Here is a 27,522-nt window from a genome sequence, read left to right on the forward strand (position 1 = left end):
GAGTTTTCAAAGATAATGGCCAGGGGCTCTGCAGTCATATTGGGCAACTGCCTCAGCACCCTTTGGTGCATCACATCCAGCCCTATGGACTTGTACACATCCAGCTTTTCTAAATAGTCCCTAACGTGTTCTCTTGCCACTGTTGGCTGTTCATCTCCTCCCCAAACTGTGCTGCCATGTGCAGTAGTCTGGGAGCTGACTTTGTCTGTGAAGACTGAGGTGAAAAAGACATTGAGTACTTCAGACATTTTTGCATCATTTCTCACAAGATTGCCTCCTGAATTCATTAAGGGACCCAAGACTTTCCCTGGTTTCCTCTTATTGCTGACATACTTGTAGAAACCCTTCTTGTTACTCTTCATATCCCTTGCTAGCTACAACTCCAATTGTGCTTTGACCTTCCTGATTTCATCCCTGCATGCCTGAGCAATAGTCTTCTACTCCTCCTGAGTCCTTTGGCCAAGCTTCCACTTCTTGTAACCTTCCTTTCTGTGATTTAGCTTACTTAAGAATTCCCTGATAAGCCAGGCTTATCTTCTTCCATACTTGCTAGTCTTGCTGCACATTGGGATGGTCTGTTCCTGTGCCCTCAGTAAGGTTTCTTTAGAATACAGCCAACTCTCCTGGACTCTTCTCTCCCTCAGACTGGACTCCCATTGGATCCTGCCCATCAATTTCCTTAGTGAGTTATTTTGAATCCCCTCCCCCCCACAAAAAGCACAAATATTTATTGTATGTTTTGATAAAAATGTCTATAAAAGGATGCCCATTTAGTAGGGGTGTACAGTCAGAAATAGACTAAGTTCTGATGTACAGAATAATCAGGGAACTATTCCAGATTTCATATCAAGGTTTGTGACTGTATGAGTAGTATCATAAAGTTACTCTGCTTTAAGTCACAATAAATACAAAGGTATCATCTGACCATTGTACACAATGCAAAAGTGTCTTAAAATAATGTAACTCCTGTCTTAAAAACTCTATTGGGCTGCAATTCTGTCTACAGCTATAGACTCTGCTTATCTAGAATATATTTAAGAAAGCTGAAAGCCTGACATTTTTAAATGTTGACAAGTGCTCTTTTCTTTTTAATTTTGATGACTATTCACATGAATTACATATGGAATTCCATAAAGGTCACTGAAATGTATAAATCTATTTCTTTTTAAATCCCCAGCTTGACCGAATGACTCACGAGCATTTGACAGCTTCACTTTAAAAGCTGTGGTAAAACTGTCCCCCTGTGTGAGGCTTAGAATGTGTTGCAGATGAAAGTTCTCTTCCCATTTTCACAGCCTGGATGTTAGGGGTCTCAGCAAGTAATCCTTACCCAAGAGATTGCAACATCGTTTTGGGATATATAACAAAATGTATAACAAAGCACAATGAGGGAATCAAAACTTTTACTATTTAATTAATATACAATATTCTGTACCTGGAAAAAAATTATTATGTGTATGTACACATACACTCAGGCAATTAAGACACTTTTAGATGTGCTCTGGGGTTGGGGGGAAGCAGTGATTTAAAATTAGAGTGGCTCTAAGAAGCCACTTTAATTAAAATACTGCCATGTCTATCAGTGTCCCTATACTTAAAAATGAGAGCAGGTGTGCTTGAACTAAAGCTTATTTGACAAGCTTTAGTTCAATGCCATTTTTAAGTGCAGGGATACTGATACATAAGATGCAGGAGACTGCTGGAGCACAGTAGCTGCCATGCTTGAGCAGACACGATTAACTGATTCATCAAATCTACTCTGACGCACTGGAGTTCCAGGGAAGCACCCACCACCCTCGTGTATAAGTGCCCTATGTGGCTTTGAAAGTATTCTACAAACTTAGATTGCAATATCAGAGTATTAACTGTCTAATTCTGTGGAGGTCAACTTAAATGAAATGCGCAGCACCAGCACGAGGTCTATATACCACCTACATTTGCAAAGTAGGACTGGGGGGTATTTAAGTGACACATAAGCCACACTGCAATTTTACCTTATATAAGCTTTTGTCCTTCAGGATTATTCCAACAACAGTTGATAAACAGTTCATCCTGATACAACCCCAAATACTCTCAAACCTAGAAATGCTCTTTTAATGGTATACTCTTTACACATTTTGCTTCATAGGATTTTTATAACAGTTCAGGAAGATAATTATTCATTCCCAGTAATTACCAGAACAGATGATGGACAGAATCCTCTCCATTAATTTTATTGCTTTTGAATGGAAAAGGTTTTTGTTATATATACACACATACACATACAGATACACATGAATGAGAGGTTTTGTTCCTCTCTCATTTCATATATAAGGGAATGGAAGGGAAGGGTCTGAATGCATAAAAAATTAAAAAAAGGAAAAATATGATTCCTGCCATCCAAGTCAATATTATTTATTAGGAATAAAAACTACAGGAAAGTGACTATTTTTAAATTGCTTAAGTCCTGTTTTCAAAAGTGGTTTCAACTTCTGTTATAACATTCTGATGATCTAAAGTTTCACTTAATTTAAATAATTCTAGAGGCACCTCAGTGTTGGATTGAAACCATGACTAAATCGGTAGGTTTTGCATACAGTAGTTCTCATCCAGAGAATCCTAAATAAGATTTGGCCATCTAACTGAATTTCACTATTTGGATTTTGAAGTTGTTCGTAACAAATAACAAAATTTAGAGTATGGGGGGTGATGTGGGATACAGAGATGGAACAGATTTTTGAGATCTTAAACTACAGATCCAGTTACATGAATGCAATGAGACAACTTTGGAGAGTGAACAAAATAGTCAGGAGGTGATGCTATAGATAGTGGAAATACAATTAGACAGTAAGAGTAGCTAGATTGTTTGGTAGCTACTAGGGCTGCGTAACACTTCGGTAGCCAATTTGATTCGGAAGAGATTCGGCCTGATTTGGCGGCCAAATCTCTGAATCTGAATTGAGTTGAGAGATGCATTAAATGGTCCGAATCAAATCAGAAGCTTCCACATCAATTTGGAAGGCTTGCAGCAAACAGAAACTGAGAAGAAGGGGAATGGGGTGATCTTCCATATAAGGAAAAGGCTGGGGGGGCGGGGGGCGGGAGACTGCTTTGATATTGACACTTGTCGCTGGCCAGTGACTGTGATCTTTCTCTGAGTTCTATTCCAATCACAGTGCTCTGGGGGAGGGAGATAGAAACAACTTATAAAGCTGTGTCTCAGATGTAGTTTCACAGACACCCCTGCACCTATCTCCTTGAAACTCAGCAGGCTCCACGCCTTCAGAAGGAGCTACCATCCCTGCTGTTTTTATCAGAATCTACAAAATTATGACTAAGTTATGGGTATTGTAGTGTTTGTAATCTATGGCTGAATCTCTGAATTGGCACCGAATCTCCAAATTTGAACTGGCCAAAATGAAACAGGACAGTGATTTGAATCACTGAATTGAATTACTGTCCCTCTGAATTGGCCAAATCTGAATCCAAAGTGAATACGTTCTGCATTGCACAGGGCTAGCAGCTACATTTGTCAAATAAGATGATTTATTTGGATTGTTTAAAGTATTTCCCTAATGTGTTTTTCTTGAAAAACAAAGCATAGCCAAACATGAAAAAAACAAACAAAAATCCCAGTATTTTGGGAGACTATCAGAATTCATAAATCAAAAAATAATGCTTCATTAGTCTTGTCTTCGGAATTAAATGCATGTCTCTTTTTCAGGTTCATAAAATAATAACTATCCTTCTTGAATGCCTTGCAAGATATATTCAATAAATAGCTCACTGAAAGTTATTTCCACACCTGAGTTAATATTCATCTTAGTTAATGCTTTCATGAATGAGTTAATGTTTTTAGCTAGAGTTAAAAACAAATCTGCAGGGAATTGAAATAGAAGCCACATTTCCAGCTAACAGCAAAAAAGCACAACAAGAGATAGCTTGACATCAAGACCATCAAAAAGGAGAGAGGGTTGTTAATACCTGTAGAATGAAGTTTAGCAGGAATCAGGTAGATTATAATGACCTAATTAAATTAAAAAAAATCAATTAAAGAAGGATGTGAACAAGAGTCCAGAGGAAATTGAAAAAAATATATTAAAGACCTGGGAAATACAAGACTAAGCTTAAAGAATCAGGATACTTTGGAGAAGAGGATTTAAAGGGGGATTTGATCAACTGTCTTCAAAAACCCTGAAGGGTGGTTAAATGGAAGATAGAGATGGGCTATGTGCTGTGGTTACAGAAGGGAGGACAAGGTCTTAAAGTGCAGCAGGGGAAATTCAGGTTGGATATTAGGAAGAAATTTCTCTCTATAAGTGTGGTTAACAATTGAAACAGACTACCCAGAGAAGTTGTAGAATTTCCATCCTTGAAGTTCTTAATAGCAGGTTACACAAACATTTGGATGGGATGATTTAGACAGGGATGATTGCCCAGAACAGAGAATTGGTCTCAATGACCTGCTGAGGTCCCTTTCAGATCTACTTTTCTAGTATCCCAAGACCTAAGCATAGTTCTTATTTAAAGGCAAGTGAAGTCTTTTGGAACATTGTGCCAAGATAAAAATCTATGTCTAGATATTGATATTAGTTGCAATAAAAGGTGTGACCCTGGTTTTCTGAAAACCATTTAAATCATAAAAAATGCCTGTGCCTATTTGAGTGTTCAAATGTACATTTTTTTCTACCCAAGTTGTAGGTCCAGTTCTACCACACCATTACTTGTTTTACTCCCTTCAGGGAAAGGTAAATTTCTCCCTATGTAAAGCCTGTAGACTAGGATCATCCAAGCTGATTTTCCCTAACATTGCCTAAGGCACTGATGGCACCCTTTGTCCCCTCTGCTTTCTTTCCTATGGCACTTTGGGTGCTTTCTAGTACATGGGAAGGGCTGAAATAGTCCACAAGAAAATCTATCTTGGATAAATAGTTGCCAGAAAACACAATCATCCTTCCAGGCCTATATTTCTATTAAAATTGCTTTTAAATCATATTTTAAGGGGTCAGTTTGGAGTTCTGATCTAGTCCACTAAAAAAAAAAAAAAAAAAAAGAGAAGAATCTCTGGTTTCTATTAGCATCTTCATTCCTCCGAAATTCTGACTGCCCCTTGAGGCTGGATCTTAAGCTATGTGGCCTCAGCCTACCCAGCTTCATTTTACCATTCAGGACAGCTGGCCTCAGCCTTCCTTCCCAGCTAAATAACTTCTTTGCTGGAGCTCTGTTATATATTTATTAGATGTATATGCTACCCTTCCTTCCAAAGGCTCAGAGCAGCTAACAATACAAGACAAAATAACTTACAAAAGCAGGTAAAGTACTAAAATTGGGTATTAAATACAAAGTCCCTACACAATACTCCAACCTAACTTTGCTTGCTAAATGCCTGCCCAAATAATAAGGTTTTGCAATGCTTCCCAATTTCCACATCTGTAGTGGGATTTGCACCCTGATTGGACTTTGGCTGGTTGCTCAGATTTGTCTTTTCTTTACTGACATGCATGTGGGGGTGAATCTTTCATCTCGGCCAGAAACCAAAATGTTTTGCACTAATATATTGACTTAAGATAAAACTGGTGTTTTTTTTGTTTTTTGGGGGAGGGAGAGGGAGACAAAGGGGAGGCAGGAGACCCATGCCAGATTAGCCAATACCCCGATGTTCAGGAGAATCCCCCTTTTCATATTCCTCATTTAGATTAAAAAAATCACACAAATAAGGGGACTTGACCCTATGCCTCCCACATCCTCCTAACACTCAGGGGCTGAGCTATTTTTAAACATCTGTCTCCTGCTCTCAAACTTTTTTTGCTATGCACTGGAATGAAACAAATTTAAAAATCACATTTTAAGTGCATTAAAACTTCACTTGTATCTAGAAACTAGAAATGTTTCATAGAGTACTTGTGACCAATGTAAAGCAAGTCAGTTTTAAAGACTATATTTTTTAAAAACAAACAAACCAGCCCCCCTTCAATTAAAAACAAAAATTGGCAGTATATTTTCTCACCTCCTAGTGAAGGAAGACTCAACACTCTTCTGTTACTCATGGAACAAAGAACATCAGACTACAACATAGCATTAGACTACAGATAATTTTCTAAGCCATCCATCTAGCTACAGGTAGCTAATAACTGTGTCAGAAAGTGAAATGAATGGGCAGTTGGTACCAACTCATTCACATGCATACCATACACCAGTAAATTCCAACACAGTCTGTTTCACACGATGTCCTATTTAACTCCATTATAACCGACATGGCAGTGGTAAGCAAGGTGCTTCCAGCTTTTAGAACCACATTATAATCTAGTGATCAATTGTTTAGCATAATGAAGCAAATAAAATGGTTTCTCTACACTAGTACAATAGTAATTAAATCTTCAGTTATTAAGGCAACAAAAAGTTACGAGTCTGGGAAGAGTTAAGAAAGAAAACAGGGTTCATGTTTGACATAGAAGTAGCCCTCCTAGCTTAGCTCAGATATGAAAAGTCCAGAGTCTCTGAAAAATGAAGTGCTTGAATTTAACCTACTAAAATAATTAAAAAAACAATAGTTATGGGAAAGTCATGCCTCCTTTTTTGTGCTAAATGTACTGGCCTTAAACTGCTAGCAAAAGACATGCTGAAATAGAACATCTTATTTATTGTCATGTACAAAAGAAAGGATTTACAATACATTCCTTGTATATATGTTTTCATGATGTATAATAGCATTGCGTGTCTCAAGCTCCAGCATATCTTTTCAGTTAATGAAAAGTCAGGAAATATACTTCCAAGGAGTCATTACTACAAGATCAAATCTTTAAAATTAAGTGTTACTAACCTTTGAGTATCTTTAGGACAAATTCTTCTCTAGCAAGCAGTTCAGTACAGCATGCTTAAGTTAATGAATTGGTCATATCACAGAAAGCCATTGTGTCTTGTCAAACTAGCAAACTAAAGGATCTGAGTCATAAGACCACACAGACACAAGCCTAGGTTTTTCATAATCATGGAGACCTAGAAGTGAAGCAGCACAGCCTTCTAGGATGCTTCCAGCTTGACAAAATCAAAATGACAAAGTCATAAGACAGGGAGCATACAGAGACCAATTGTTTAACAACTCAGAGAGATTAAGTGACTCATCAAGGATTAATAGTAAAGGGTTAATGAAATGAGGACATGCCAGATAGGAGCATCTTCAGTGTAATCAGCAGAAGTTGTTATTTATCTGGGGAGTTTATGAAGCCTCAGAACTTCCCAGCAGTAGGAAATGCAGTACAAACACTTGAACAGTTTTAAAACCAACCCTCACACATTTGTCCTTTTTTCTAGGGAAAGCCTTATTCCTCTGCAAGTCCTTATTTTCTTTGCAAGCACAGAGAATGAAAAAACCACTTTCAGTTCCTGCTTCTTTCTGGGGGTGCGGAATAGGCAGACCGGGGCAGATTTAGAGAAATTGTAGTGCTGAGAGTGCACTCTCCTTTCAGGGCATACTGCAGGAGTAGCAGCTGGTCCCTGAAGCAGGTAAGAATTCCCTCCCTCCTCTTGGTGACCTTCTAATGCTGAATAGCACCTCCCCTTCTTTCCTATTATCCCTCCACCCCCTCCACTGCTGCTACCCTTGGCTGAACCAGGGGGTGGAGGAGGAGGAGCACTAGAGCTACTCCTGCTGTACTCCAGCTAAGCTGCACAGGTAGCGAGGCTTAGCCAGAGACAGTGGAAACAACAGGCAGGTTTCCCTTCCTTCCCCAGTCTCTCCAGTAGGGCTGTGCGAAACTTCGGTCCCCGATCTGATCTGGCCCGATTCGGTGGCCAAATCTTTGAATCTGAATCAAATCCGAGGACCTATTAATCTCTCTGAATTGAATTGGAGCCTTCCAAATTGATTCAGACATAGAAAAAATGTTTAAAGCCATCTCTGTGTACTTCTATGCAACAGAGGCTCATGAATGCTGAGATGCTGGGGCGCATGGAACGTCCCACAGGAAAATGGGGGGCTCCCCAGCATGCTCAGCAGCAGACCCAGAAGTGGACCAGAAGCATTTCTGGTCCACTTCTGGGTCCGGTGGAAGTGTGCGGGCCCCCCCACCCACCCCTGTGCCCCCCTCCCTGGCTTGGTGACCGTTGCCTTCTGGATCTGGGAGTCACCTGGGGTCCTCCCATGGCCAATCGCTGAGCTAGGGAGGCTCATGGGGGTGCGGGTAGTGTGCTCCCCGGCAAACCCAGAAGTACTTCTTGTCCACATCTGGGTTTGCCACCGAGCACGTGGAGCGCCTCCCCGGTGGGAAGCTCCATGTGTCCCAGCATCGCAGTGATCATGAGCTGTGCCTGCTACCTCAAGATGTTGTTAGTAAAATCGAGTTAGCTGTCCAAACCAGAAAGAACAACTTGGTCTCACGTCGTGGGCACTAGTCGTGATAATATAAGTCAAGAGACACAGGAGTGCCAGTAGAAAATATATTGCTTCTGCAGAAGGGTAGACTACTGTCTTAAGGACCGAGAGCTACCCAGAGGAATTTTTAACTTCCATATTTATATGGTTTCCTTTACATATGCTTAGTTGCGCGCGTAATGAGATTAGTCATTGTTATATAACATATTTTTCTGGTAGTTATAATTATCTCTTGCAATGGGAATCATCATGAGGGCATTTTCTTCTTTCCAGTTGGGTCAAGCCGACCTCGGCGCCTTCCTCTTTCCAGTCGGGTCAAGCCGACCTCGGAATAGATTTCTTTCTGTATTAGTACTTATGTTTCCTAAAATTATATTTAGCATTTCACATCTAGTCATTCATGCATAAGTTAAACTGCTCACTAAACAATTTGTTAAACAGATATTAAAATACTTGAACTTATGAACTTATAAACTTATGAACTACTTGTACTTATTCTTATGACCTACTCAATTAAGCAAGCTAACCCATCTTTATATCAATATGTAGAAAAAGCTTTTAAAGCTGTACCTATGTCCGAATCACTGATTCTCTGAATCAGCATTGAATCTTCAGATTTGGATTCAGCTGAATCAAATCAGGGACAGTGATCTGAATCAATGAATTGAATCACTGTCCTCAATTCAGGTCAAATTCAAATCCAAATTGAATAGGGCCCACTTTGCACACCCCTACTCTCCAGGCATTGCCTGCCAGCCTAGCAGCAGGCATAGGGACAGGGAACTCATCATTGTCTCTTGATAAGCCCAGATTCCCATTCAGTGACTCCCTGCAGTGCTATCTGGCAGGGATGGCCAGGACAGAAGTGGCAGCGAGTGGGTCTCCTCTTCCTTCACCCAGAGGCAAAGGAGGGGCGGGGGGAGATGGGAGAAGAGAGGCTGCTGAGCATGGAGGGAAAGGGAGGGGGTGTCAAGAGTGGGGTGGGAAAGATTCTTACACAATTTGGGGACCTAAAATCCTCACTGCTGCTTCCATGGCATGATCTGCCATGGGATTGGGGGGGGGGTGGGGAAGGGGAAGGAGAGGCTGGGATCTGAGGGGGTGGGAGATGTAGCTCTCTCACCCCCTTTCTAAAATCCTAGATCTACCCATGAGACAAATCATCCCTAAGCAGAGCCATGAAGAGCTAAATGGAACCCATTGTTCTTTCCCCCTTCTTGGTATAACCCTTCTGTCAGGTCCAGGACAGCAGTAACAAAGCCTGGGTTCAGATTTAGGGGTTTTACATCACTTTTCCAAATTTAGCTCAAGCCTCCACTCAGGAACCTGGGGAAATTTTTTTGGGGGTGTTTTAATGTGAACAAACATCCCCACTCACAAGCAAACATTAAGCTATAATAAGATTTATTGCAAGTGAATCAAGTATGCATCTTAAAGGGGGAAAAACAAACAAAACCTTAACTATTAACCCTTAACTATATCTCAAACCAGATCACATTTTCTGTCACTGGTAAACCAACCCAGGCAGCTACTACCTAACCCAATCACTTGGAAAGGAAATCTCAGCTAGGGCTGCCATTCAGGGGGCTCTACCAGCTGTACCAGGCAAGTAGCAAGGGCTGGGTAGGGAACCCACCCAAGAGGTTCTGTTGTTCCTCACTTCCAGGGGTTACTGCACTAATCTGGGGGCTCTACCACCTCCACCAGCCAAAGTAGCAAGTACTGTGTAGGGAGGGTCACACTAGAGCTGCTGCCACCATATGTTTTGCTGCTGCTGCTGCTTCGTGGTTGCATATGTAACCTGAGGTCTTTCAGACTCTGAAGCTCTTCAAAAGAAGGTCTAGGGAATTTCAGCTCTTTTAGCAATAGTGAAAGTCAAGTTTCTCCCTGAACCTACTACAGGGATTTTTGCTCATGAGCACTTTCCCTTGAGATGTTGAGGAGCTACAAGGCTATCCAGACAATGACTCCTATGCAGACTTTCTTCTGCTTCTCTCTCTCATGCATGCTTTGCTCTAAACCTGGGGGTCTGCAGACTTTACAGTGAGGGCTGACCTTTCAGTGATCTTTGTATGACTTTGCATTAAGAATATTTGGAGAAAAAGGATAATAAAAAATTTGGAAGTGAGGGCTGGGGGATACAAAATCTGAGCTAGATGCCATTTACACCTGCATGCTTGAATCTCAAACAGTATAACCCAAGACCACATACAGTGAAAATAGGTGCAAGTAGCCCCTCAAACCTGCATACTAAATGAGGGTGACCAGGTGAAGAATTCACAAAGCTACCATTATAGAACAGAACTATAGTCAAACATGGAGAACATAAGAAAGGTTACATTGGGAATCTGGAGAAGCAGCAAAGCGGAAGCAATCACCAGAAGTCCAAAGATAAAACCCTATGCATGTCTGTTTTCCCTCTTCCATTGCCTAATCCACTTTTGGGACTTATGCTTTCTCTTTGTAGGGCCATTTTGCAACATGCAGATAATGTTTTATCAGTTCATCACATGACAACCACAAACAAAATTGTTGAGCTTTCCCCTTCCTTGTTTGTTTAATTTAATTACTGTCCATGGTCTGCTTTACTTTACATTGTTATTCTTATGACATAGTACAGTATTCCATATAGCTTCTACTGAATAGTTCCTGCCATGCATTCAATATCATTGAATGAGATTAGATAGGTAGGGTGCCATGATGCTGCCTGTGTCACAGTACTTTTTCTTCCTACATTATAAAGAACAGAGTCAAGTCCTTTTATTTGTCAAGTTCTACCATATTTCAGTAATGCCTGACAGTGGGAAAGGATCTTGATATAATAACCATGTCAGATTATCTATTTTTGCTTTTACATGTCTCAGGCTGATACATAGACATTTATAGCTTTTATTCTGGGTACTGTCCATCTTAATTTTACTACTCTAGATTTTATTTTTGTGTTCACAAACTATCCTGATCTTACCCTTTACTGTTTACAGGAATAGTTTTTCATTACATCCACTAGGAACGTTAGTATCTACCTGATCCAAATGGTATTTAATTTGTCAACTTTTTCTCAGTGTCAGGTAAAACTATGAGTAAACTGTCAGCCTCTGCTCTTCAAGTGATAACGGCATCAGGAATCATGGCTTGAGAAAGAAATGTTTTCTGCTGAGTTGTGCGACTTCACAGAAGGTGGCCAGTAGAGAGGTTATGATGGGTAGGAATGAAGGATGCTATGCTATGTTCTGTCTCAAATGCTTTGCACTGTGACCACCTGAAACCCAAGATCCTGCTCCTGTCTTTGTTTCAAAGTAATTTGCATCATCACTGATCCTCACAGGAGGCAAGAGACTCCATACTAGCTATGAATCAACTGCCCAGAGAAGTTTTCCATCTATTGACTCATCTGTAAAATCCTATGTAATATGAAGGCTGAGAGGTGATCTTGTGGCTACCTATAAAATTCATTAGGGGGATGCAACAAGGGATCAGTTATGCTGTGTTCACCAGGGCACCTTGGGGTAATGAGGAACCATAGTCACAAACTAACAGAGAGCAAATTTCAGCTAGATATTAGGAAAAACTTTTTAATGGTAAGGGTAGCCAAAATTTGGAATGGGTTTCCAAGGGAGGTGGTGCTCTCCCCTATCTTGGGGGTCTTTAAGAGAAGGCTGGATGGGCAGCTGGCTGGGGTCAACTGACCCCAGCACTCTTTCCTGCCTAGGCAGGGGGTTGGGTTTGATGATGATCTGTTGAGGTCCCTTCTGACCCTCGCATCTATGTATTTATAAACTTTTATTTCTACCCAGGAGAGCTTTTACAATCTTTTCTTCAAAGCCTGATGAAGGGTGTTTGTGCCGAAAACTTGCAATTAAAGATTTTTTTTTGGCAAACATCTTGTTGGTTTAAAAAAAGATATAGTCTCTACTACAAGTCATGGTTGCACATAGAAATGAACTTGTTTTCCAACTTATACTCTGCTTCTGCTGTTTTCTCAGATGAGAACAAGTGTTCTCATGCACTTGTGCTTTTGAGGAAGAGGCAACATTAACATTATTAAGTTTCTTATGCTACCTTTTTGTAATGTCAAACTATTCCTTATTTTCCCATGTGAAGCATAAACAGACACAATGAATATCAGCTACCTAATATTGGTGTTACTTAAATTGGCGTTTTTGTGCAACGTAATGCGACTAGAAATACTTCTGAACTGAATAGATACATGTTTAACAAGAAGTCCATTATGGAGTCAGACACCAGCTTTAAATAATTGATGAGAAAAAAATAAGTTAATTCTGCACTATCAAAGTTTATTGAAAAGGTTACTTCTTCCATTTCTTCTTATTCATAATTTAGTCTACATGAACACTAAGCAACTCAGGAGGTTAATACTAGATCAAAGTTTCTGTAATAGAGAAATAACTGTTTGGAGTTGGAGTGCAGCCTAGAAAATGTAAAATGACTGCACCCATGTCGCATGCAAACACACTGTTAAGGGTCAATTGGATATTGATCCCACAGATTTTAGAAAAAGTCTCTTTTAAAACATAACATGGTATCAGCCTCACCAAGAAAACAAAGAAAAAATGAGTGGTCAGGGAATTTGTGGGTGCAATTTTGTTTCAGAAAAGGAAGTTCCATCAGCCAGAAATATTAGGCTCCACATGGCATACAAGAAGTCATTAGTGAGGAACTGAGGGTTTTAAAAGGACAGCTGTACTTAGGTGAAGAGAACGGAGACAGAGTTATTTTACTTAAGCGTTTCATTTTCTCACCAGGGTGTTTATATTACTGTCTAGTGCTATATTCTGCTTTTGCTTTAAAAGGTGGGGAAGGGGAAGAAAGAAAGAAAAATAAAATGTTCTCTCTTAGTTCTTCTCTAAGAAAAATATTGTGCGATATTTTGTAGCAAGCTACTTCATACAATTTTCCTTGACAATTTTATGGACAAAATAAAAATGAAATGGATGGCAAAATACTTCTAGCACTGTTGAAAAGAGGCTAGAATTACAATTGTAATATGAATTGTAGGAGAACATGGTGGAAAGATGCAATTTAAAAATTTTTTTTTTGGTGCTTTCTTCTGGGTTTGCTATTCTTACCCCAGAAATAAATTGGGGAAAACAAACTTCTTGAATACATTTAAGTAAGACCAACACTTGAAAAAAATTCTATGGCTCCAAGTGCCCTAAGGATCCAGTAATAAAAGCTCTTATGAAGAGATCATTTAGCAAGGTGCGATTTTAACAACTATTGGCCCAATTCCATTTGGTGTTGGAACCATCTAGAGTTGGGGTTTAGCTGCTTATATCTGTAACAGTGACCCTTTTTTACCCTATTCCAGTGTCCAGAAAATTCATTGGGCATCTATGTTATTTACTCAGTGCCTATAAACTGAATATGAAAGATCCCCAAGTACTTCCAGTTAAAAGTGATCCACCTTGAATACCTCAGTCCAGCCTAAACTCCAGCACAATCCATATTAGTTCAGAGGTGCTGAGACTCTACCCAAGTCTGAGGAAGCATCCAACTGAATAGGTTTGCTCAGGACACATTATTGTTATAGGACCAGACTATCATGTCCCCACAATTGCCATTTCAAACCTTGCCCACAAATAAAAGAAATGACACATGAAACAACAAGAACACCTGATAACATGTCACAGGTAAAAGTAGGAGAGAAAAAGTCACTGTCAATGCCCTGCCTTGGAAATGACAGGGAAATAGTTGGCTAATATGTGCTCAGTGAAGGTCCTAGGAAAAGGACACTTCTTACCATTACTACAATAGATACTTGCCTGCAGGTTGGTGACATTCTGAGGGACTGTATTGGACCCCCATAAAGGTACTTGGGATGACTGGGGAAAAGTAGAATGGACACTAAAACTGAGAGAATGAGCCAGAGAAAGTACAAATAGAACTTTTGCAGGACCAGCTAACAGTGTAGTTAGACATTGGTTAGACTAGCTGGACAGGGTTAGTGAAGCAACAAAGCTTTTGTCTCAAAAAGTTGAGAATGAGGCATCAAAAGATACTCCTGAAGATGAAAAGCAGCAGTTGTGTGGGTCTGCAGACTGCTGCTGGAGTTTGCATCTGGTGAGCCTGGAGACGTGATTCCTACCCAGAGTAATGGGTGCCCAGGGTTATGCTGCATCAAGTAGTACAGAGGGGAGCTGCACCAAACTAGAGATGCTATGGATGAAAAATTATTCTCAGTACAGGACAATTTTCCTCTTGTAAATGAGAGAAAATTGATTCCACATGACATATTGAAAGTTTGAACATCATACCTCTCTGGGCTTTTTCCAACTATCTGTCTTGGGAATGGGAGTGGGGAGAGGAAGGAGACAATAGCATGATATGACTTCTGAGAATAAGCAAATAATTGACATAGCAAACCACTTACTTAAAACAGCACAAATGTCAGGTGTGGATCAAATGCTGAGTCCTGCACATTATGACTGTTCGCAATTCTGCTCTTGACCAGCAGAACTTGCAAATTACACTTGCATTCTGGAGGCATGAAGTCTTCCAAGTGCCATTATTGGTATTGCAGAAGGACTGGCACCTGCCACCTTCAGGTGTATAGGAAGCCAGGATACCCACATTTCTCTTCCCCCCAAGACCTTTATATGCTTTTCCCGTTATGAGGCAGCTTTTTTTTTTTTTGTTTTGTTTCTGTTTTGGGCATCCTTTCGTGCCATGGTCTGCCCACATCATATTTATACAATAACACAGCTTCTCCCTGGGCCATCCTGCTCAGCCAGCATAGACCTCAACATAGTCAGCTCCAACTGTGACTGCCTCCAACTCCTCAAAGAAATTTATAAGAAGCTGACCCCTGAATCATAGCACTTCCCTCTTCTTTTTTTCATCTTTCTGTCTTCATTCCCTCAAGAGTGTCTAGTGCCAGTTCTCTGTGCTCACTCAACACAAACTGGTGATAGTGTGCTTTGAACTGGGACTGCAAAGGAGTGACAGAGAGCTTTATGCTTACCTTAAAAATCTGTATATCATAGGCCAGTGATGAATGGTATTATATACATTGTGGCCAGTTTCTGTGATGAGCCTGCCTTATGAGTAAGTAATTACACGCACCTGTAGAAAAGCATGCTGAATTACTCCTGGCTGGCCATGTCTAACTACTGCTGATAAGGAGAGACTGCTGTGTGACATGGAGGCATCCTCAGGTTGTCACCTCCATGCTCCTCAACATATAGATGCTGAGAAGATTGCCTCATTCAGCACTACGTCCAACTCCATTCCTGGAGTTTTAAGTTGATCAGGAGTTCCAGCAGGAAAGGAAGTATTCCTCAAAGTTTGGAAACCAGCTTGGTACTTGTGCATTGAGTTATGCATTGCTCAGTAGGCTCTTGGTACTCTCCTTGTCAAAGGCCAATTTAAATCTCTACTTACAGGGCTAGCCAGTGATGTCCAAAGATTCTCTTCTCAATCTCTATTTGATAGATTCCATCCTTGCACGGCCATCCTCTTTTAGGAAATATTAACCTCTTGTTGAAGAAGCTAAAGGTTTCCTGCAGAAACAATCTATTTTTTTTTCAGTTGTGTTTACTTTTGCCACATGGTGATCTTGTTGGATTCTCCCTGTAATAGGTAAAGGTCCAGGCAGGGACCATCATCTATGCCCCTAAACCTCTTCCCTTGTCCAGAGACTCATATCCTCTTCAAATCTGCCCTCTTAGATGAGTGGGAAGGGAGAGTAATCCAAGGGTCTGATGAGTTTTGGCAGTCTCTCCATCATATCCCAAATTCTGTTCTGGGCATGTAGCACTCCTTTCTGGATTTTAGGTCTGGGTTGCAGATGGGTCTAGCTGTCCCCCTCAGAATGGAGTCCCTGGCCACCATTTCTTTTTTCCTAATCTTCTTGGGCATAGCAGTCATTGAATGTCCATTCTGAGGGCTATATGTTCCTGTCTTCTGGTCAGTATGATCTTCTTCTGTTTACCTTAGGAAGATTCAATTGTTGGGAGGGATTTTTGGCATAGTACCTGTGTACTGACACCCTGAAGGCAATTGGTTAATACTGCTTGCAGCTTGTTACCTTCCTCCAGAGGCAGCTGCAGTGCAAGCACCACCTACAGTAAACGTGGGAGTGTGTTGGTATGGCAGCGGCTTTGAAGGAGAATAGGTCTGCTTTGGGTCCTCACTCAGCATTTCCATGGAGTATAAGTTCCACAACGTGTCCTTATACTTTCACCAGGAATAATTTTTTGCAGCTTTTTGGAGCTGCTTCTACAGCACCATACCCACAGACTGGGGGACTCCCTTCTTGTCAGTACAGAGGCAGAAAAGGATCTTGGAGTTGTCATTGATGCCAAGATGAACATGGGCCGGCAGTGTGGGGATGCAGTCAGGAAGGCCAACCGCACCTTGTCATGCATCCATAGATGCATCAAGCAAGTCCCAGGAGGTGATCCTCCCCCACTACGCAGCACTGGTTAGGCTGCAGCTGGAGTACTGCATCCAGTTCTGGGCACTGCACTTCAAGAGGGATGTCGACAGCATGGAGAGGGTCCAGAGGAGGGCCACTCACATGATCAGGGGGCAGCAGGGCAGGCCGTACGAGCAGAGGCTATGGGACCTGAACCTGGCTCCACAAGAGAAGGCTGAGGGGGGATCTAGTGGCCTGTTACAAGCTAGTCAGAGGGAAGCAGCAGGCATTTGGGAAGTTTCTGTTCCCCCGAGCACTGCCAGGAGTGACCAGGAATAACGGTCACAAGCTGGCAGAGGGTAGATTTAGGCTAGATATCAGGAGGCGCTACTTCACAGTCAGGGCGGCTAGGGTCTGTAACCAGCTTCCAAGAGAAGTGGTGCTGGCTCCTACTCTGCGGGTCTTTAAGACAAGACTAGATGTACACCTTGCTGGGGTTGTTTGACCCCAGTACTCTTTCCTGCCATGGCAGGGGGTTGGACTTGATGATCTGCTCAGGCCCCTTCCGACCCTAGAAACTATGAAACTATGAAATTGAGGGAATCCCTGTTTGCCTGGGGTCCATGATGCACATTACACTTGGGACATGTTAACTGCACGGAAAATACAAGCATCTGTACATTTAAGCCATAATGTGCATTCATATTGTAGGAAAGGTACAACTTTTTGTAGGAAGAGTATTTCTAGATCATATATAGCATGTATTCAGCTATTGTTGAAACCCTCCATGAAAATAATACAAACAACTGGCAGTTATTTTGGCACTGACAGGATCCAATGGCAGGAGCCATCTCCAGGCTCAGTTACCCATGCTTCTCTCTGCCTACCAATGGTGGCAGACACCCAGGTCACTGTGGTGTGCCAGGGGTAGGCACTACCAGGTTTGGCAGGTGGGGATGGTACAGGTTCTGAATGTGGGGGTTGCATGTCATCATAAGTGGACATGCGAGTTGCAGGGCTTCATGCTGGTGTCAGCATTCCCAACAATGCAGCAACTCAGGCACCCCCAGCTATCAACATTGCCTCACCATTGGAGGTGGGTCCAGACCTGGCCTGTGAGGCCCCACAGTCCAGGTTCAGCCTAGGGAGCCAAACAACTTTGATACAACTGGTCTAGCTAGTTGATTGGGCTGCTGCTTATGAAACTAAAATTAGACAAAAATAAAGAAAAAGCTTCTAAAGAAGAAGTCACTGAGTACTGCCCAAGAGAATAGGTATTGGAATCAGAAACTTCCAGGTTTTTATTTTGACTCTTACTTGCTGTGCAAGTAATGAGCAAGTTACTTCAACCCCTGCCAGTTTCCTCATCTGGGTGAGAAAAATAAGAATAATGCTTTTCTACATAGCTCTCACAGTACTGTCTGAAGGATTCATTTATACAGCATTATTAGCATGTTCAGCACTACAGCAGCATCACTAAATAGTAGTACCTCAAGGCAACCACATTAAGAGGAGATGCTAAGGGCTCTGGGGAAGACATTAGCTGAGAAGATAACTGACTATCATTCAAAGAAAAAAGTTGTAGAAAAGAGTTTTAAATAAGGGGAAAAAAAGAAAAAGGAGCATGAGATTGATGAACTACAGCAATTTGGAACAAGTTAGCTTGGGAAAGAAGAAGATTGAGGAAATAGAGGAAAGCAAATTTCAAGAAAACATAGAAAAGCTGCTTTATTCCCTGTCCCCCCCGAGAGCTCTGTTTACTATGATTGAGAAAAACAGGGGCGTGGAATTCCTTTCTAATGTATTTCAGGCCTATAGCACAATATGCATCCTTTGCTTCTCTACCCCTTCTGGATCATAGAAAAAGTGATGGCTAGAAGGGACCTCAGGTGGACATCTAGTTCAGCCCCTGCTCAAAGCAGGACCATCCTGAACTAGATCATCCCAGCCCAAGTTTTGTTTAGCCGGGTCTTGCAAACCTCAAAAAAATGTAGATTCCACCACCTCTCCAAGTAACCTGTTCCAGTGTTTTACTACCCTCCCAGTAACAAAATTCTTTTCAATATCTAACCTACATTTCCCTTCTGTCATCTGCCACCACTGAGAATGGTCTATCCTTTCTCAAGCCTCCCTTGAAATAGTTCAAGGCTGCTATTAAGTTGCCTCTTCTCTAAACTAAATAAGCCCAGTTCCCTCAGTCTTTCCTTATAAGTCACGTCCTCCAATTCCCTCACCATTTTTGTTGCCCTCTGCAGGACTCTCTCCAATATCTCCACATCCTTTCTGTAGTGGGGGGCCCAAAACTGAACACAGTACTCCAGATGTGGCTTCCCTCTATTCAGCACTGGTGGAATAATCACCAGGGATCCTGGTTCTCTCTGACAAAAAAAAAAAAAAAAAAAAAAATCCCCAGTTTTCAGATTAAAATAAGTAAACCAAAATCCACATTTTCCCATGATCAAAATGAAACACCACAATACATATATTCAGAGCGTTTACATGCCCCCCCACTCACCCTTCAGGGACAGCCACGTAAACAGTCCCTCCACTGCTGCTGCCACCGCCACCTTCTCCTCCAGCCTCCAGTGTGGTAGCTCCCTCCTCACCCCCCACCTCTGCTTCCTCCCATGAAGCAGCAGGGCTTTTCCCTGCCTGAGGAAATGGTGGTGGCAGCGGCAGCTCCTCCCTCCCCCCCCCCCCCGCCCACCTCCTCCTCCTGCGGAGCAGCTGGGCTTCCCTCCACCTGAGGCAGCAATGGTAGATGCTGCTGCATCTCCTCCCCACTGCCCACTCGCCTCCTCCCATGGAACACCAGGACTTCCCATTGCCTGAGTTAGCAGTGGTGGCTCCTCCCTCCCCCTGCCCACCCACTTCTGCTTCCTCCTGTGCAGCAGTGGGGTTTTCCTCCACCTGAGCAAGGAAGGTTTACTACTTGCACTAACCTCTCTTCATCCAGAGCCAGTCACCTTACCATAGAAGGCAGTCCAGTTGATGAGACATAACTTTTCCCTGGTGAATTCATGCCGACTGTTCCTAATCACTTTCTTCTCCTCCAAGTGCTTCAAAATGGATTCTTCGAGGATCTGGCTCCATGATTTTTCTAGGGATTGAAGTGAGGTTGACCAGTCTGTAGTTCCCTGGATCCTCCTTCTTCCCTTTCTTAAATATGGGCACCGTGTTTGCCCTTTTCCAGGCATCTGATACCTTACTTGATCACCATGAGTTTTCAGAGATGAGGGCCAATGGCTCTGCAATCACATCAGCTGATTCCCTCAGGTGCATCCTATCCAGCCCCCCATTGATTTGTTTCTGTCCAGCTTTCCTAAGTAGTCCCTAATGTGTTCTTTCACCACTGAGGGCTGCTCACCTTCTCCTCAAACTGTGCTGCCTGGTGCAGTAGTCTGGGAGCTGACCATCTGTGAAGACTGAGGCAAAAAAGACATTACGTACATCATTCTTTTCTTCATCCTTAGTCACAAGGTTGCCTCCCCCATTCAGTAAGGGACTCACACTTTCCCTGATCCTTCTCTTCCTACCAACATACTTGTAGAAATGCTTCTTGTTACCCTTCACATCCCTTGCTAGCTGCAACTCCAATTGCACTTTGCCCTTCCTAACTTCATCTCTGCATGACCGTGCAATGCTGTTATGTTTTTCAGTAATTATTTGTCCAAGTTTCCACTTCTTACAAAGTTGCCTTTTTTTTTCTTTTTTTTTTTTTATTTAATTTACTGAAGAGTTCCCTGCTAAGTTAGGCTGGTCTTCTGCCATACTTGTTAGTGTTCCGTGCAATGGGATGGTTTGTTCCTGCACTCTCAGTAAGGCTTCTTTAAAGTACAACCACCTCTCCTGGACATCTCTTTTTGACTGGCTTCCCAAGAGATCCTGGCCTTGAGTTCCCTGAGTGAGTTGAAGTCCACCCTAGCCTTTTAAGGGTGATTTATTTTGAGTGTCTTCCTCTATAATTATTTCCATTAAATATGTATGTATTCTAAATAAAGATTCTCAGTTAAGTGTAATAGCATCAGTGTTTCAATTTACAAATACATAAAGATGCATAGTGTTCATTTCATGCAAGGGAGAGGAATTATTCCAATCCCTTTAATTGCAAATCAGCTGAAATAATAAAGAGAAATATTTGGCCTGCAGAAAAGTATAGTGACAATATTAATTTAATATTGCTCAGAGTGAATCCATAAAATATGTACGTATATCCAAGTCTATTCACACATGGCAACTGGCCATGAGAAACAAGTTACATATTAGCGTTGTTTCAGATCAGAGAAGTAGCCTTATTTTCAAGATGGTAGGTTCCTACTGACAGAGTGAGAACTATGGGCACCTTGCACTTTTGAAAATTAAATTACTTCAATTATAGTAGCAATGTAAAATTTTTAACCTGAATTTATTGTATCCAGATTTAAGAATAGCTGGATGAGAATATACCTATTAGTAGCAACTTATTTTCAATAAGACTAATCTTTTCCAGCTATGGGAAGTCACCATGATTGAAAATAAGATAAAGAATAGATATTCTGCAAATGACACATATTCCAAGAAGCTTTAAATATCTGATGGTACTACAAAAATTAAGATGTAAAACAATGTTGCATAAAATTACTGGAGAATGTTGACTAAATCAATGGATATCATGAAAGTAAGTGGTCAGTGGATACAAGTGTGTCAGAAATAGACAGCTGTAGTGATGTTGGTACCATGTCTTATTCTGGCTACAAATTGGAAAACAGAAACCCAAGATATACAATAAATAGAATTGACCAAATAAGGAAGGGATGAAAAGGATATGCACACACAGAAAAATGACACAATTGTTCCTTTTTATTGCCTTTTATGATGTCACTTCCAGTGGTATTAATTAGAATAATTAATTCTGGTGCTTTTAAATAGTTTACTGTGAGTTATTAAGCCAAAAGGAATACTCTCTATACTAACCATAATAAAGAAATTTTACCACCTTAAAATACATTACCAGTATAATGTAAAAGTGGTGCGTTTACAGATGGGGCAGGAGTGGGAAGGGGCAGTATTTAATCTATTCTAACTGTAGACAGGACACATTTCTATCCCTTGCCAAAATACCAGATTCCATTGCAACTAAAACCAGAAAACTAAGCAGCTGGTACATTGGAAATCAACTATGGAGTCCCCCCTCCCATATTACATCAGACTCAAAAAAACTGGGCTCAGCTGGTTTGTTTCACTAAACAAACTACACTCAAAATAGAGGCAGAAAATCATACCATTATGAGAGATATGAGGTGTTATGAATGATGCTTAAAATCCTGTCTGCTTTGGTTATGCATGCTGCCAAAATATGGGGTAATATCTTTAATGCCACTATTTTTTGGAAGGGCTGAGATCATCTGCTTTTACAATGTGGATAGAAAGTGCTAAATATTAAAACTCACTGACACCAAAAGTGGTGCAAAGCAAGTGCTGTCAAATGCTCTGTTTTAAAGTCAAGAGTAAATGTACTGATAATTTATAGCACTGACAATTTTAGGTTTTATAGTTATTTTTGTGAATAAGTGCCTAGATAAAACTAAAATGCTACCAAATATTATTTCTCGCTTCTACCATTAGTGTAATTTTGTTCAGTGAGCAGAATGAGGACATTTGGAATGATCTTACTATATATACACATATAAATATAAATATATACTTGTTTAGACAGTTGAATGTTATCATCTGTTTATGTATGTTAGAATTGGTCTTGCCTTACAAAATATGAAAGAAAAAGAAAAAAAAAAAAATAAAAAATAAAAATAAAAAAAGGTCAAGGAAGCTTCTACCTTCCCTGCACATTTGACTTCATTCATTCTCCTCCCTTTCCTTTTGATAGAAGCAGGAATTAAAAGGGAATAGCATTTTATTTTTGACATGTAAACAGTCTAAATAGGTTTTTTACCCATAAAACATTTTAAAATTTCATATAAATCATATTCTTTGAGTATGGTTGTGTTGCCTTGGTTTAAGATTTTGAACTAAATTTTATAGTCCGGTTCCCAGCTGCATCTTTGTTTTGGTGGACAAGAAAGGGAAGTAATCTGTGGGTCCACTCACACTGCGCATCCAAAGGAATAACAACCAGAGGCTGCTTACTCTTCCTTCCTCTCCCTCCACCCCGCAAGCTTGTGAAGAAGGAAGCAGAGCAATAAGCACCTTCTATCTCCTTACTGCTTAGCGCAGGCACAAAGGAAAACATAGTACATAATAGGCCTGGGAAAATTGGGGAATATTCAATTCAGGGTCGGATTCAGCTGCCTACCATTCAATTCTGAGCTCCGAATCAGTTTTCCACTTTGATTCGGCTGTATCAGCTCTAAAGCTTCAGAGTTGATTCAGAGATTTGGCTATAGGGTATAATGGGGAAATCAATGAAATATCTATAACTTTGGGTTTTTTTGGCTGATTTGAATGAAACTTGCAGGGATGGTAGTCTCTGCTAAGAGCAAGAAGCATGCTCAAGGTTCAAGGAGATAGATGCAGGAGTTTCTGGGAAACTTCACCTCAAATACTGAAAGTAAAACTCATGTCATGCCTGTGTTACACCAGAGTGGGATGAAAACTGCAGGGGTGGCACCCCTGCTGAGACCACAAAGCGTACCAAGTTTCAAGGAGACAGGTGCAGGGGTTTATGGGAAACTGCATCTCAAGCTGCTGACAAGCAAAACTCGTGACGTAAGTGAGTGTGTGTGTGTGTGTGTGTGTGTGTGTGTGTGTGTGTGTGTGTGTGTGTGTGTGTGTGTCGGGGGGGAGTGGTGAAAATTACAGGCCTGTTAGGCCTTGCTGTGGCCATAAAGCCTGCCAACTGTCAAAGAGATAGGTGCAGGGGGGAGTTCTGGGGCCCCATACTTCTGACTGCTAACAGACAAAACTCATAATGTGGGTGGATGACACTGTGTGTGTGTTAAGGTGTGCCCTCACTGGTGCTGGAGCCTCTACACAACATGGTAATGTGCCCCAGTGAGGTCTCTTCCTCCCCTTCAGCTTCAGTCCAGTCCATCATTTTCTTTACATGACAACAGGTAAAATAACTTTGTGACTGACTGAGCACAAGCAGTATCAGCAGCAGCATCTCAGGTAGCCAAACTGTCAGAAAGCCCTTCTTTCCTCTCAAGCAGGAGCTGCTTTTTCTCTAACATGTCCATCTGTCTGTCCGTCCATCCACGCATGCACGTGTGCATTCAGATAAACCCTTCCTGGCACTGAGGCCTCTGCACAACACAGCAGCATGCCCCAGCGAGGCCTCCTCCTCCCATATAGCCTTGTCATGGTCCACCACTGTAAATGATGGCAGGTCAAAATAACTTAGCAGGCTCAACACCAGTAGCAGCAGCAGCAGCAGCAAAGGTACCCAAATGGAACTGTCACAGAGCCTTTCTTTTTATAAAGGAATTGACAGCAAGAAGTAAAGATGTTGTGTTGTGTTAGACATATGATGTTTTTCATGGTGTGTGATGGCTTATCTTGTGTTTTTATGTCTATATGTTTATTATGGGAAAAAAAAGAAGGAATACTTAAAAATATATATATCTTGGGAAGTGTTTGGGTTGAAAAACCCTTTGTCAGGTTGAGGAAGTACCTGCAGTTGATGTGTTTCCTGGTCCTGGATGGGAGGAATAGTAAAGAAGACAGAGGCTGGCCTGGCATGCAATGCAGGCAAGAAATCCAATCAGTGAAAAAAGAAATGGAGGCATCCGGGGCTGAGGGACAAGCTGGGGTGGGGGGAAAGGGGGATGTAGCAGCACAGGTAGAAGTGCAGAGGTACTGGGGGAGTCAGATGTCTGCCACGTCATAGTATGTCAGAATTCCACTGTCTAATCTATATTAAGTCCATGAATTTCTGTACTTACCTATTACCTAGGAGGCTGACGAAATACAGCTTATAGGTCCAGCTCTGAAAAGTGGTTTGTACATTCAAACAAGCACCTAATCTCATCACCAAAACTGAAGCCAACTTCTTACAGCTCAAAACACAAAACCTGCCAACCAGTACCCCAATAAACCGCACATCAGAATCTATCAAAGACAACAAAACCCAACTACCTGTGGGGGCACATTCCTCACCAAAAAAACCACGATACTTCCAGTCTCTCAGGCCTGATCCTGAAAGGGAACAAATTACAATGCAAACCACTTTTCACAGATGGGCCTATGAACTTCACTTCATCAGCCTCCTAGGTACAGAAACTCATGGACTCAATATAGACTAGACAGTGGAACTCTGACACACTGCAACCTGCCGGACATCCGACTCCCCACTGTCCCACGTACCCGTGCACTTTTACCTGTGCTGCTACATCCTTCTTTCTCCCCCATCTCAGCCTGTCCCTCGGCCCCTGACACCTCCATTTCCATTTTCACTGACTGGCTTTCTTGCCTGAAGTGAGTGCCAGGCCAACCTCTGGCTTCTTTACTATTCCTTCCATCTAGGACTAGGAGACACCAACTGCAGGTACTTCCTCAGCCAAACAAAGGGTTTTTCAACCCAAAAGCTGGCATCCCAGGCAGCTAAGCTGAGCACACCAGGAGGCCTCCCAACTGCACTGCAAGCAGCAAGTATCAAACCTGTCAAAGACGTGACGGGCCTGGGCTTTCCCCAGCCAGGACTGTGTGCGCACATGTGTTAGCTGGAGGTTATGGCACCTACCTGCCTTTCACCAGGGGATCATTGGTCTTGGCATTTATGGGGCTGCTGCACCACCAGCAGTACCACCAGAGCTCCCTACCCTGGCAGGTTGCAGCCTTAGTGATCAAGCCAAGGATCTGGGGCCCCCTTCCTTCCCGCTAGCCCCATTCCATACCTCCAAGTTCACCCTGGCAGAGAGATGAACTCAGGAGGGACATATTCTTCTCCTGCTGGCTGGGTATGCAGTTAGTGCCCCCTCCAGCTGAGATCGGGGCATTACCCAACTTAAGAAACAAACGAACAAAAAAAAAAAAAAAAATGGTGCAGATGGAGTGATGAGGGTGGCACTCAGTCCATCTGCAGGTCAATCTTGGGGAACCCCAGCTGCTCCACCAAAGCAGGATCCCAGCAGGTATGGTGGGATGTCACAACATCCCCAGCAATACTGAATAACCTCTCACTTGGATCACTGGTTGGTGGACAGGAGAGGTGTTGCCAGGCAACTGTGGCTAGATTCTGCTACATCTGGCTATGGCTTGCCCAGTAGGCCAAGGGGTTGCAATCCAGTGGTTCCACATCCTTAGCAAGATAGGTAGCCACCAAAGCCTTGGCACTACTTGCCCGAGGCTGGGGTCTGGTGCATTTCAACCCCAGCCTAGCAACTCCAGATGTCTGAAGTGAAGTGCAAGGCTACCTGCAACCCTGCCTTACGCAGCTGCTCCCTCAAGTACTCTCTTATTGCCTCATACAGGGAGGGCACCACTGTCCCGCTAAATGTGGTGCATGCAGGCACTTTGTAAGATGGAGCCAGAAGCACTATGAGGTGCTTGAACCCTGACTGCTCAACTAGGGAGAAGGGCTGGCTTTCCAGAGCAGATGATCTCTGGGTCATCTCACCCACCTTTGCAACTCAGCCCCCTCTGTCTGCAGATTTCCCCCACTGTTCTAGGATGGCCTGCCTCTGCTTTGGGGGGAAGGGAGCTTTGCTGCAAACAGGGGACTTCCCTTTGGGGACACTCACACTGTTACCAGCCCGAGCAGCAAGAAGGGCAAGAGGGTGCTGCCTCCTGAGATGCAGCAGCATTGCCATGGTGGAAAAGTGTTTCACGTCCTTGTCTTGGCTGATGCACCTTTGGCAGTGCTGGCAGATAGCAAACCTGGTATCATCTGCCAGATCAAAATGCTCCCACACTATGCTACTTGCCCTATTCTGGTTTGAGGGTGGGGATACTGCCTTATCCCCCTCCTCAGCAGGCTGAGGCACAACAGCAGGAGGAGCTGCTTTAGCTTAGCCATTTGACTGAGCCTGCACAACCTCAACCTCCTCCGAGGTGCTGCTTTCCAGAGAAGGAGACCTGGGTCTAGGGGAACTTTGAGGGGTGTGGAGCACAAACTCCAATTCCCCCTCAAACCCCAGAATTTCTTGAGCCAGTGTGCTCAGGTTCTAACTCCAGCTCCTCCTCTGGCAGTGAAAGGCTTACGGTGGGAGATTACACTGGGGTGGAGGAGACAGTGATTCTGCTACTGGTGCCTATTTCTGGACTTAGGGGAGGTGGTACAGGTGCAGGGATGTCAGGTGCAGACACTGCTGCCACCTCCTTGCTTCCACTGGCAGCAGAAGCATCATGGCTGCTTAGGAAGAGAATGCATCTATGTTGGGGGGGGGCGGGGGGTGGAATTGGCGCTCTAGCTCTCCCTCTACCCCCTTCTCCACCTTAAGACCTAGCACCTGCCTTTCCAGCACATTTGCAGCACAGGAAAGATTACTATGAAAAGGTATGTGTGTATGTGTGTGCGTCACTCCTTTTGTGTTGTGTGTTTTCTTCTTTTGCATTGTACGTGTGCACTGAACTCTGGTTTGCTCATTTAATTCACTAATAAGTGTGAAGGCCTATCTAAAATATGTGTACTGTCTGTCTTCTCTGCTGGGATGTGTTTATTTTTTATGAATTCTGAATGTGAGGTGTGACTCAGTTTTGTGTTTTATTCCCCATGTGTTGTGTGCATGCACTGGACTCTGCTTTGAATATTAATAACTATATATGGTGTCTTCTTCTGTGATGTGCTATTATTGTGAATGTGTGAATACTACTGTACTTCTTCTTCTGTGTGGTAATGTGCATCTAAAATGATATAGCTCCT

Source organism: Crocodylus siamensis, chromosome 2, assembly GCF_052110815.1.
Source record: "Crocodylus siamensis isolate JL-2025a chromosome 2, ASM5211081v1, whole genome shotgun sequence".
Taxonomy (NCBI): Eukaryota; Metazoa; Chordata; order Crocodylia; family Crocodylidae; genus Crocodylus; species Crocodylus siamensis.